The sequence below is a fragment of the Tarenaya hassleriana genome, unplaced genomic scaffold (assembly GCF_000463585.1).
Source record: "Tarenaya hassleriana unplaced genomic scaffold, ASM46358v1 Cleome29, whole genome shotgun sequence".
In the NCBI taxonomy this organism is placed as follows: Eukaryota; Viridiplantae; Streptophyta; class Magnoliopsida; order Brassicales; family Cleomaceae; genus Tarenaya; species Tarenaya hassleriana.
In genome coordinates, this window is record NW_010966092.1 from 868,536 (window position 1) to 882,242 (window position 13,707).

Sequence of the window (13,707 nt, forward strand, 5' to 3'; positions counted from 1 at the left end):
AACGGGTTTGATTCGGATTCGTTTAGGTTATTTTTTCAGATTTTTGTTTATTGGTTTTAGAAAAGTATAACCATAAGGCTTTTTATATAAAATTTTGTTCAAATCGGTTTAAATTTATTTTCGGTTTTTTAAATAAAATACTAATTTAAAACGGTTTTCCGATTGTTTATAAAATCGGATCGATATTTTTTTTGTTAAAGAAAAATCAAACACATCGATTTGTATATCGGATTCAATTTGGATACCGCAGTGTATATGCGGATTCGGATACGACGCAAATGGCTAACGCTAACCCTAGCAGTAACCCGTAAGCGGATGATATTAATTTACGTGCAATGCTCAAACAAAAGGGTGGGTTCAAGCTCAAGGTCTATACAGCCATGACCGTGTCGCGTAGATACTCTATGTCACGTGTTCATGTTTTTGTCCTTGTTTTTTTTTAATGTAAGAAGTTGACAGAAACAACACTTCCCAATGGTTATGTTCTCAGCTGGCAAGTTGCATACTTCTATAGATATGTGTTCAATAAAGAATCTGGTCTACCCTTTATTCTTTCAGTATGGCTTTACTTCAAAAAAAAAAAATTGTTTGGCCCATGGCCTTTCTGTGTTCCCAAGGGGTAGACGCTCGCACTTTAGTTTTAGTTGATTTTTCTCCTATTTTTTTTTGTATGTGCATGTACGTTAATGTGACATGACAAAAATAACTTTTTATTTGTATTTTAAAATGTTTTCTTAAGCATAGGTTTAATGCCACATAATATATAATTAATAATTATAGAGAGCAAGTCACTAAACGTTTAAAATATGCTCATTGACCAAATCCGGAAAAGAGAATATTAGTGTATAGATTGACCAATTGAGTGGGGAGAGGGAGTGTTCATTAAAGGTCAAAGATGAATTGATAGGTTACAGAAAGGTGCACAATGTCTCCCTTTTTGGTGACTTGGTTTGAAATCACATTAGCTACGACAATATCCAAGAAATTGTCCTAGCTAAGAAATGACATATTTTCCCGATCATTAAAAAAAACGATAGCTTTAAAAAATATTTTTTATTTTATTTTTTTAAAATCTTTGGCTAAATTGTTGATCATGTTAATCTCAAATTTATTTAAGATCAACTACGTAAAATCTTCGTTTTCACTCATTTCAATTTCAAATTAAATCTTTTAAAATTTGCAATATCTCAAATTTATTGCTAATGACTCGTTTTTGGGTGAGTATAGATCTACCCCTTTCCTTTCTCTTAGTCCTCATTCATATGCTCTCTACTTTTTTAACCAAAACATCTATCGATCTACATTTTACATGTCCAAACCATCTTAATAGTCTTTGCGTATCCAAACGATCCAGATATAGCCGTAAAAAGATATGTGCAAGGTGGAACAAGAGCACAGGGCCTCACAATTCGATGGGCCCATATTTTAAAAAAAATTATTTTTAGATATTAATTTGTAATTATATTTATTAGTATATATATGATAAATAATTAAAATTATATTTGACATAAAGTTTGGTAATTATCATCATTAATAATTACAATTTTTGAGTTATATTTGTGATTTTTTTACATTAAATTTATCAATTAATATAATTAAAAATTTTATTTAATATTTTTATAAAAAATATTTTGTATAGGACCTCTAAATCGTTTGGGATGACTCTACACTATAAAAAACCCTAAATATCAACAGATAAACCCATTGAAATAAATCAAATATCTGATGAAAATCATTGATTCAATGGATGACACTCGTTGCAATACGATCGTTGAAATTTGAATTCCGTTACAATCCGTTGATAATTTCAACGAAATTTCAACGACATAAATCTGTTGAAAAATTCCAACGGATAAGTCGTGGATTTTTTTCAATGAAATTGCAATGGAAGTTTCCGTTCTTACGTTGCAACAAAAATTTCGTTGATAGTAACGACATTTCGTTGTACGTTTTAAACGAAATATTCGTTGGTATATACCGTTGTAAATTTGTAACGAAAATAGCCGTTGAATAGTATCAACGGTTATATCAACGGATGTCCGTTGATCTTATCAAAATATTAACGAACAAGTCCGTTGATATGCATTTATATATATATTTATATAATTTATATAAATATATTATATATAATATTTAAAAATATAAATATATATTTTAAAATATTAAACAAAATAAATAAACCAGGGTTCGATACAAAATATAAAAAACAAAATCTAATTCAAACTTTCGGTTTCTTCGTCTTCGGTCGTTCTGGGAGTTCGACCGCTGAAGGTTTTGTTGGTTGTAGATGAAGGCGTTTTAGAAGGGGGTGGAGGACGAACTCCTCTAAGCAGCTCGATCATTTGCTCGAGATTAGTTATCTTCGCTTGCTACTCTTCCCATTTCGCTTGCTTCTCCGCCATCTATCGATCCGTCTGCGTCTTCTGATGTTGGAGCGATCGTTCAAGGTGCTCTATCCGACGTTGTTAGTCGGTATTGATCTGCACCTACAAATAAACCGACGATCTAAAATCTTCCAGCAAATCTCTCTGCAGATCTCCTAAACCGTAGATGCGGCTTTTGTTCTGCTCAACAAACGACAAAATAAAATCCATATTATATATAATTATTAAATCAATAATAACATAATTTCAAAATTGAATAAACAAAATTAAATTTATACCTCAACGTAACATTTGCCTTGATCGGTAGGAGACAAATTGATGCCAGACGATGAACTGCCAACCGCTGTTTGGGTGAGTTGTGATAATTTTTCGTTCACGAGCCCCAACACTCGTTCAGCTCGAGGATCGACAAACTGACCATCAGAACGTCTATGTATCCGATCAACTCAACGATAGATGGTTTTCTTCCCATTTCTCGTTGTTACAAATATAACATATAAAATATATTAAATTAATATATAATTATAATTTATTAAAATGCAATTAAAATACCAATTTTTTCGCCCGTTTTCTGAAAGATTTGGCATCGGAAGTGTGACCAGGAGGACCATCTCCTTCAAATTATTGGCTAAGACGGCTCTCTCTGGCTTTTATACTCTTATCTTTGAATTGTTTTGAATCCAACATGCTGAAATAGCGTTGAAGATGTCTTATGTCACCCACAACGTCGCTCCCGCCTTTTGTCGTACTTCCACTTTGCATTGTTCACGAGGAGTTTAATCTTCATCTTCCACAACACATTAGACTCCTTGTAAACTTTATCGGTGATTAACTTTTTCCACCGAAAAGTTTACTGCCAAAAAACGGATATTAGTATTAATTTAACAATTAGATTTTAAAATTAATATTATATTTTAATACTTACAATAAAAGATAACCACCATTGTCGTCGAATGTTCGGGGGCCACGGTCCAAGAATAATACAGGTGAGGCATACGAGCTATAATTATCTTGGTCAATGCACTCTTTATTTTTGTCATTAACCCAAAACCTATATAATTTACTGATTAGTTACTAAAATTAATATTAATAAATTAAAAAAATATTATAATTATATCATAATCCATCATCGCAATCGGGATCGATGATGGGAACGGTGTGACTAACGAAAGCATCTAGTGTTGCCTCGATATCGAGCATCGTATCCTCATCGAACATGGGCGATGCATCAGGAAATAGCGGCAACTATGACAGTGGTGAAAGTGGAGGTGGAGGCGCTTCTACAGATCCCACCAATAATCCACCGCTTTGATAAAATATGGTAGCAAACTCTAATAAAAAATTAAATTAGTCAAATATATACATAATATAAGTAAAAATTATTAATTTATAAAATATAATAATTAAAAAAAGCGAAAAAAAATTATACATTGTCGGAGGAGGGAGACTGTTTCTTCTTCTACGCTTTTTTTTTCGAATTCGATTCACAATGGAGATGGAAGAAAATCGCCGGCGAATTCGATTCAAGACATCCTGATTGGCAGATGAACATATCAACGACAATCCGTTGATATTATGAACGAATATTTTTCGTGCATTAATAATATCAACGGTAGTCCATTAATATATCACTACATTAAATGTGGAATGCCATAATTATGCAACGGTAGTCCGTTCCGTTGATAAATACAAGGATTGTCGTTGATAAATACAACGGAAATCTGTTGATATATTTTTGGGATTTGCATGGGTTGTCAACGGACATCCGTTGCAAAAGTTATCAACTGGTATCCGTTGATAATAGCAACGGAAAGCCTGATAATTTTGTTGATACACTTGAAAAAATTAAAATTAAAATAAAAACCGAATTAAAATAAAAATATACTTAAATAAAGTACAAACCCAATACATATAAAAATAACGTCGAATATATAAAAATATATCAATATTACAACGAATCGTCATCATTTTTGTTTTCGGTTGATGTATAATCGTGTTCGGAAATGAATTCATCGTGTTCACCTTGCGTAAAATTATCAATATCTTCATCTTCTACATCCGCAACTGAAGTGTGTCTTCATAATCTTCAAGTCGAATAGAAAACACTGAATTTTCACTTGGATCTTGCACTGCTTCTTCTGAATCTTCAATTGTTGATAAATTCACCACTCTTCGTGGATTGAATTTCTTCACAGCTGACCATTGATCTTTTTTTCGTCTTTTATGTTAGGATATATGATATTTTGGGTATAGAATGAAATAGACTTGATCACTTTGATCTGAAAGAATAAAAGGATCATATTTAGGATATGCACGTGTTGGATTTATGTCGATTCCTCCCCATTTGTTGTTTCGCGATCCACGTCCTGCAGTTGTGTCGAACCAATGACATCAAAAGACCATTGTTTTCAAACCAACTAATCCGGGATATTCGATCCGAATGATATGATGTAGAAGTCCAAAAAAATCTAGATCATCTGATGAATCACTGTAATTTGAACTCTGATGCACCCTCCGTGGTTGAACGTATTATGATGTTTCTCATGTTCATACGTATAAAATGTGTATCCACACATGTGATAGTTTTGGTGCTCTATGATGATCGTACGATATGAGAACTTGTTTGTTATGATGAATTCATTGGATGAATGCACTGTTTGTTCATTATTTATTTTGCATGTTTGATAAATAATGATATCCATCGATCGATATGAACGATCCTAAATTCCTTAGTCGCTTGTCAATTGGAGAGCAATGATGAATTAAGACTAACATGAGGCGTGATAGATGATCATAGTGATGATCATGTGTATTGGATACGAATCACGATCGTGGGTACTTGTTTGGAACAAGTAACTGGATGACTCGCGTGAAATTGTCGATTGGATGTTATCCATGATTGGAATCTCACATCATGGTTCACTTTGAATCCTCAAACCCGAGATATCTACGGTATCCAACATGAGGATTAATGTACTTTGACTGCTCAAACTTCATCTTTAACCGGATAACTATAAAGACGTAGCTCAGGTACATTACGAATCATGTAGTGGATAGTAGATGGTCAAGATGAAACTTTATCCCTCTCAAAAGAGAGAGATATCGCTGGGCCTGTCGTAGGAGTAGGACTGGGGAAATGTCTGGCCGCACTATAGAGGAATATTGTCATCTATCACTTATAGGCTCGGGATACGACAAAGTAATCGAATTGTGCTTCGATTTATGATATCGTGAGACAAAGAGCATCATCGTTAGAGCTATCTCTAGCTTTCGGTTAGATCACATCTAACTCTATCTGATATGGGTAATTGATTACCTCACCAAATACTCTTTCCTCTTGTGAACATAATTGGCTAACACATCACCATTCTGCGCAAACCTATGGACCAGATCTGAACACAGTTTTGACCATTGAGAGAGGATCTCACGTGACCCAGCAGTGGTATCAGAGCCCAATTCTTTATTTCGATGAAGAACGGTCATTCTTGAGCTAGTTTGAATGTGTTGAAACTCATGTTTTTCTTTGATTTTGATCTAAGTATAAGTCTATTATATAAATAAATCTATAGTAGATTATGTTATGTAACTATACTTAGATGTGAATAGGCTTGAATCATGAGTCAACTCAAGAAAACGGAGCGGAAAACGGATTCAAACGGAGCTCAAAATCAGATCGAGTTGAAATACATCGTCCGACGGACCAAGAGAGAAGTCTCGGACCAAAACAGTCTTAGTCCGACAGACCAAAATGTTGGTCCGGCGGCCTGGATGTCTGTTTTACCATCCATCCATCCTGTCGGCATAAAAATCTCCGGAATATCATCCCTAAATCGAGATTCATAATGATATAGATATGTATCTAAATCATTATTGTCTAATTTCGTTTCCTTTGTCTAAATGTGAAGAATGAGCTGATATATGTGATTTTCTCCTCAAAGATCCTCACGAGAAGCATGATTTTCACGTTCAAGATCGATCGCCTCAAATATTGCATAGGAACTCAAGTGTCGTAGTGATGAGTGTGAATTACATGAGAGCGACTCGTGTGTGTTTAGTTGGGGTAGTTTGCACGACGTTAAATGGTGTGTTGGTTGGGGTTGAACATCTGATATGCGTGATTGTACCAGATATATATATGCACGATGTGTGTCATGTTTGTAGCTTGCTCGTGCGACGCGAGTGGAGCATGATTGTGCTGAGTCACACGGGATTCTAGACAACCGGTTCAAAACCGTGCTAGGGTCTGGTCCGCGGGCTTACACAGCGGAATTAGCGTTCAAAATTTTTTTGAACACCCACGGACCAATCTTTTCGATGAAGAACTTTCTTGAAGCCAACACCCTCTTGAGCAGTCCACACCGTTGGGATGGTTTTCAACACTTGGAAACTTGCTTGCTAGAGCTTGAAGATATCAAATCTCTTGTTTTGGATCAAGAACACTCTGAAGAACTTGAGAGAGTTTCTCCAGATCAACCTTAGCCCTTCTGAAGGCCAAGGGACGAGATAGTAAATAGGCAAACCTTCCCCACCTACTTCCCATGCGAGAAAAGGCGAGAAAAAGGCGAGAAAAAGGCGATTTGGAGTTTCTGACGCTTGGTCCGCCGGACCAACAGTTGGTCCCCGGACCAGGTGTGTAAAAACTCGCGGAATTGACAAGTCAGAGGCTTGAACCGGAGCTGACCAACTTTTGGTCAGCCGGACCAAGCACAGTGACTTGCCGACAGTCCGAAATTCTCGTGATCCGGCGGACCAAGATTCGGTCCGCCGGACCAACTCTGTCTGGTCCGGGGCAGACCAACTCTTGGTCAGCTCCGGACCAGGCAGTTATTTCGGTCATCAGGTCCGCATGTTCCACATTCTTCTGGTCCGGCTGACCAACTCTTGGTCAGCTCCGGACCAGACCTCAACTACGGAGAAAAATTCGATTTTTCTCGTCCGTTCGATCCCTACTTTTACACGTCTATCCCATATGTGTGTGACCCTTTAGGCTCCTCCGAATACGGCAGTAAACGCGAGATCCAATCTCGCTTTACAAATCATAAACGGTCTCTAGCAAGACATTATGATTACCCGTATCGGAAAGAGTTAGATGTGATCTAACCGAAAAGCCAGAGATAGCTCTAACGATGATCCTCTTTGTCTCACGATATAATAGTCGAACTCATAGTTCGAATGCTTTGTCGTATCCCGAGTAGACTGTAAGAGATGGATGACATTCATCTATAGTGCGGCCACACATTTCTACAGTCTCACTCCTACGACGGGTCCAAGCGATATCTCTCTCTTTCGAGAGGGACAAAGTTCCATCTTGACTATCTACTATTCATTACATGATTCGTAATATACCCGAGCCACGCCTTTATAATCATCCGGTTAAAGACGATGTTTGACGCAGTCAAAGTATATTACTCCTCATGATGGATCCATCTTCGTTGCCTCAGGTTCAACTCCTTCTAAATGATCACGTAGGTTAATATCTTGCGATTGGTGTTGAACTTAATCTTTTTTCCGTACATGTATGACCTCTAGATCTTCAATGCTTGTACTAGCGTTGCGAGCTTCATGTCATGTGTAAGATAGTTTTTCTCATGCTTGTTCAACTGCTTAAAATTACGGAACGATGGGAGGTAATCTTCGACTATCACCGATATAGGTGGTGGTCGAGATAAGTCCTCTCCCCTTTGATTTGGGTCTCCTGCTGGGGTGGGGTAATGTACATTCCAATAGATGTCATAATCTGTCCTCCTGAAACTCTTGGAATTCATTCCTTAGTTGCTCTATGGATAATCATTTTTCGTTGCAATTTAAGACGTCGTGGTAGCATTTTCGTTGTGGCACGTTATAGTAGTTTAGTTTCTAATGATTGGCAAGTGCATCATCTATATATGATTCAGTAAAAAAGATTTTTCTTCGGATATGATTTTGAAAACATTTTTCTTTTAAAAATGTGTTAGGTAACTGTAATATCCCGATTCCCGAATAAATTATTTAATTTAATTTCGGGCTTAAAATACGATAGAACAAGTCTAAAATATAAGATGATTGGCATAAACATCTAACCAAATGACAAGTGGGGCTAAAACACATCGAAAACGTCGAAAAAACGAAGGAAAAATGGTCTAGACCGCTCGGTCCAGAGGTAGACCGATCGGTCTAGAGAAAAACGGAGAAAAGATGAAAAATTAGCCAAGACCGATCGGACCAGAGTGCAGATCGGTCTGCACGTTCATAAGCCAGACCGAACGGTCTAGAGCCAGACCGAACGGTCTAGGGTCTGGGGGAGGAAAACGCCGGAAAACGCTAACCTTCTTCCACTTTTAACCAAGATTTTTTCGCGACAAATGTGACCCACGCGCCGTCGCCTGCACTCATCGCGTAGTGCACGACATGGACTGGCCCCCTGCCCCATTTTCGGGCTTTTAACCGGCTCCAACAGGTGAAGATCACCATTCTGCAACCCAGAGACTAGGTCTTCGAAAACAGAGGAAAAGAGAGGAAATCGGGGAGAACCGAGGCACAATCAGCTCAGAAAACCGAAGACCCTTAGGAGGTTTGTGGAGAATTTCGCAGCGTGAAACCACCTGTGCAACTCGCACAGATTCGGAGAAGATCACCTATTGCAGAAACTCGAGGTGAGTGGTTTTGAGTTGTGTTTGTGAGATTCAATTCTCATGAATAATGGTATAGATTAGTGTTTCTACAAGAATTAAGGACCTAGGAATGTTAAATAATGAGTGGGTAGCAATCGGAGTCGAAATCGGATCAAAATTTGGTAAAAGATGGCGAAAATCAGGCTGGAGCTCGCGGAGAAGACGAAGTCTAGGTCCCAGATCAACCGGTCCAGGTCTGAACCGAACGGTCTGGACTCTGGACCACGGACAACGAGCGGTCTGAACCTAATCTGGACCGACCGGTCCACACACTCAGACCGATCGGTCCAGAGAAAAACTTAAACCGAGGATCGAACCGGGCCGAGAAAAAGGAAAGAAACCAAAAAAAAGCGTAGACCGATCGGTCTACATCAAGACCGATCGGTCCAGGACTAAAAATAAAACTAGATGGACAAAACGCGTAGACCGGTCCAGATGGACAAAACCAGATGCAACCCCGACTATAGGTTCAAATGGATCAAACTAGAATACGGTGTTAAGTTGCAATTAAATGAAAAATGATAAAACAAGTATGTCGAACGAATGTGAAAAAGGTGAAAGTGCATAAAATGAAAGAATTGAACCACAACCCGAAGTGAATATGAAGAATAAATCTAAGAGAGAAAAAAACTCGGAAATGGTAATATAGAAATAAAGGATAAATGATTGTATAGGGATGCATGTGATTGAATGATTGATGGACCCCGTACTTAGTATCGGTTGACGGCTTGAGTCAGTACTAATACGGGGACGTGTGGATATGGAACCAGTGCCGGTTGACGACCTTGGAGTCAGCACTGGTGTGTGGGTGGTTTCTGTAGTAGTACCGGTTGACGAATTTGGAGTCAGTACTATTACAGAAACTTGTGGATGTGGACCCAGTACCGGTTGACGAATTGAGTCAGTACTGGAGGGTTGATGTGGACATTTCGGTAGTAGTACCGGTTGACGAACTTGGAGTCAATACCATTATCGAAATGTAACACCAGTACCGGTTGACAATGTGGAGTCAGCACTGGTGTTGTTGGGTGGACGTTTCCATAACGATGCCGGTCGACGAAGAGGAGTCAGTACCATAATGGGGATGTATAGTGAAGCCAGTACCGGTTGACAACGTGGAGTCAGTAGTGGTGAATCTGTGTGATCGTCTCTATAATAGTACCGGTTGACGAAGTGGAGTCAGTACTATTACAGAGAAGCAGGGTGGAATCTAGTACCGGTAGACGAATTGAGTCAGTACTAGATGATACCGAAAGGAAATGGTACCTGATGGTGCCGGTTGACGAATTGAGTCAATACTATCAGGTATCAAAAATGTATGGAATAATAATAATGAATTAAAGAGGATTATTTAGAAAATGTTAAATGAATAAATAAGAAAATTCTTGTATTGAGAGATTAGTTGGCACCGTTCTCCATGAGAATGGACTCTCCGGGCTCAACCCGAGCCGTTCACTAAGCATTATGTTTAGCCCTCCGTTGTTGAATTTTTCAGATCCCGAGGAGCACGAGTAGCGCACTTTGGACGGCGACGACTTGGTGGAAGTAACATCATGTACGAATGTATTATCTTTTCTTCGTGTGTTTTGGACTGTGGAACAAGGTTCCATGTGAAAACGGTTGTGTTTAATTACGTGTTTGGACATGTGTTATTTGAGTGACGGGTGATGTGTTTATTCCGCCGTGTATTTGTATTTAAAAATGATTTTAAATTTTTCCGTACTTTTAGTTTTATTATATTTTGTTGGTTTCGTCCATGTGGCATATCATGTTCACGGGATACAGGATTCAGGTGTCACAATAAGGAACGTCATTCTCTTTCGAGGAAGGAATAAGCTCTGATACCATAAGTCATGATACCGGTAAACCATATCTCGTATACGAGTTGTGACGTATAGACGAGTAAACAGTAAAATAATACAAGAGTGAAATTACAAGAAATGTGCTTAACCCTCCGTTGTCATTCACTAAGTAATGTGTTTAACCCTCCATTGATTAATTTTTCAGATCTCGAGGAGCACGAGTAGTGGCTGGACGATGACTCGAGAGCAACAATATTATGTATGGGTTTTAGATTTGTATTTCAAACTATGGGACTATGACCACGCCTTTCACGATTGTGTTGTTTGTTTTGTATCTCAGACATGTATCATTTCGATAAATGACGATTGCAATATTTTATTCCGCTACGTAACTCTGAGTAAATGGTTTTAAAATTCTCGTGTTTTTACTTTCGGTTATTTTATTATTTATTATCCACATGACATAACTCGTATACGGATATGGGTTACGGGTTTAACGATCCGTCACCGCTATGAAATGTCAAGACTGTCCTCACACAACAATACGAGACCTTCTAACGTGTTTTGTCTTCACTCGCACTCATATCGAGATACTTCCCAGTAGACCACTTTTCCTGAGATTGCTCCAGTGTCAAGACACTTAACTTTGGAGTTCTCTCGGAATAGTCAACCGAAAGGGTAGGTGCACCTTATTGATATGAGTAGCCCAACTAATCTTTTTATGCTATTTTAGACCATATAGTCTCATCACTATATAGCCCACGGATCTCTCTCATTCGAATACTTTCGACTGTATCCCTTTGATCATAGTGGTACTCAGAAAGCCACATCTTGATCGCCAATGAACAATATTAACCCTCATCGTAGTTCGGAATATCACAGCGGGTGTCACAATCATCTCTATGATCATCAATCATAGTTTATGTTGGTCTTAATTTATCATCATTCTCACGATGATAACTGATCATAGAGTTTAGAATCATCCTATAATGACTCAAGGATACCGATATATATATATATATATATATATATATATATATATATAACATGCAAATCATATAACGAGAAAATTAATGCATTCATAAATCAATGAATCAATATAAAATCCAAATGTCATGTCACGAATTATCTTGTGGCATCACAACCAACATGGAGTATCTGGATGAGTTGTATGGTCTTCAAATTCTGTTTTACTTAAATTGATTAATATGTGCAGTACACATGATGATGAGATTGATGTGATGATCTCACGTGCTGACTCTCGTGGATTGTCCTATGTGTGCGATGACGTAGAGATGATTTGACGAGATGTGATCTATGACTCATCATACGGACGTGATTATGATTACTATTGAGGGTTTGATGATTGTTAGATGATGTCATGATGAGTGTTTTTACTATTGTTTTATTTTTATATTGAATTCCTTGTTTAGTGAGAGAGGAATTTACGGTTTGTATATAAGTCATTCTGAACATATAGTTTAGTTTAGGATCATACCAAAAAAAATATATAGTTTAGGACATTGTTACGTAAAATCGGATAGACCTCTTATTGCACACACGGTCATTCAGAGACCTTGGCTAAAAATATATCGGAAAGGTCAACGGAATTTTATTGGGCATTATATAAAATATGTTATATTTATATTTTAAAAATACTGAATTTCTCTAGAAACACGTTATATTTATTGGTTTAATATGTATCTGTGTACAGTCTGCATACGGTGAAGATAAGGCACATCTCTCTTGGACAATAGATATGTCTAGACGAGATGAACTTTTTATGTGGAACGAAAATCGAGTCGCTAACACGTGGAAGGGTTACGCAAATACGTGTCAATATGCGTATATGCACATTCATGCAATTTGACGTAAAAACAATTTCAATTGTTCTAACAAATTAAACCAATGGACCATAATTTTTAACAAAAAAACCAATGGATCATAATTAAAATGATATAAGCGGTCTTCTAAGTGTATATTTTTGTATAATTTAAACCTAATGAAAAATAGGTTTTTTACGGTAAAATCTCCGTCTCAATTAAAAAATAATGAGTTCTCTCTAGACGAGTTTGTAGTTTCGATTCTTTCTGAAGTCTGAGTTTCTTTTAAACCGATCAATTTTGATTATCTGAGATGCTGTCCGATCCGTGGGATCGGTCGGTATCGACTCGAATCGAAGGATTGTAGTGTTGGATTCTTCACCGTTAAAAAAAATATATAAGTTTTTTTACCCAAAGAAGAAAAAGGAAAGAGAGGTGGCCATGAATGAATCTTTCCCAAGTGGGAAACCCTTTGATATGCGCAAAGAATTTTCAGACAACCAATGAAGACGATCTCAACACAAAAGTTAGAAAAAAAATAAAAATAAAATCATTATTTCATTGGCCTTTCTTCCCCTTCACTCATTATGCAATCAATGTGTCTCCTCCTGTTGTTTGCGCCTTTCTTTTTTCTCGTGTTAGTGGACCTTTTTCTTTTCGAAATCATTTTCCACAAAAAGTCAAATATTTCTGATTAAATAGATCAAATATCTCATTATAATAGTTTATTATAACGAAGATATTAGAGAAAATGACCCTGTAAGCGTTGTGCTACATATCCATATGTAAAGCAAGTCCAAGTGGAAGGGAGTACATAACCCAAATTTAGGAACATCATTCGTAATTGTGGGTACTATAGTATATATTTAGTATTTTCCCACACTCATCGAACCCTTTTAAATTTATATCGGTTATATGACAAACATTATATATGTATATATATATATACACGTACGTGAGATCAATACCCAACGTGGAAGTTTATGAAATCAAATAACTTCCTGTTCATGTTATAAATCGCTTTCCAAAACATAGGATTAATACAACA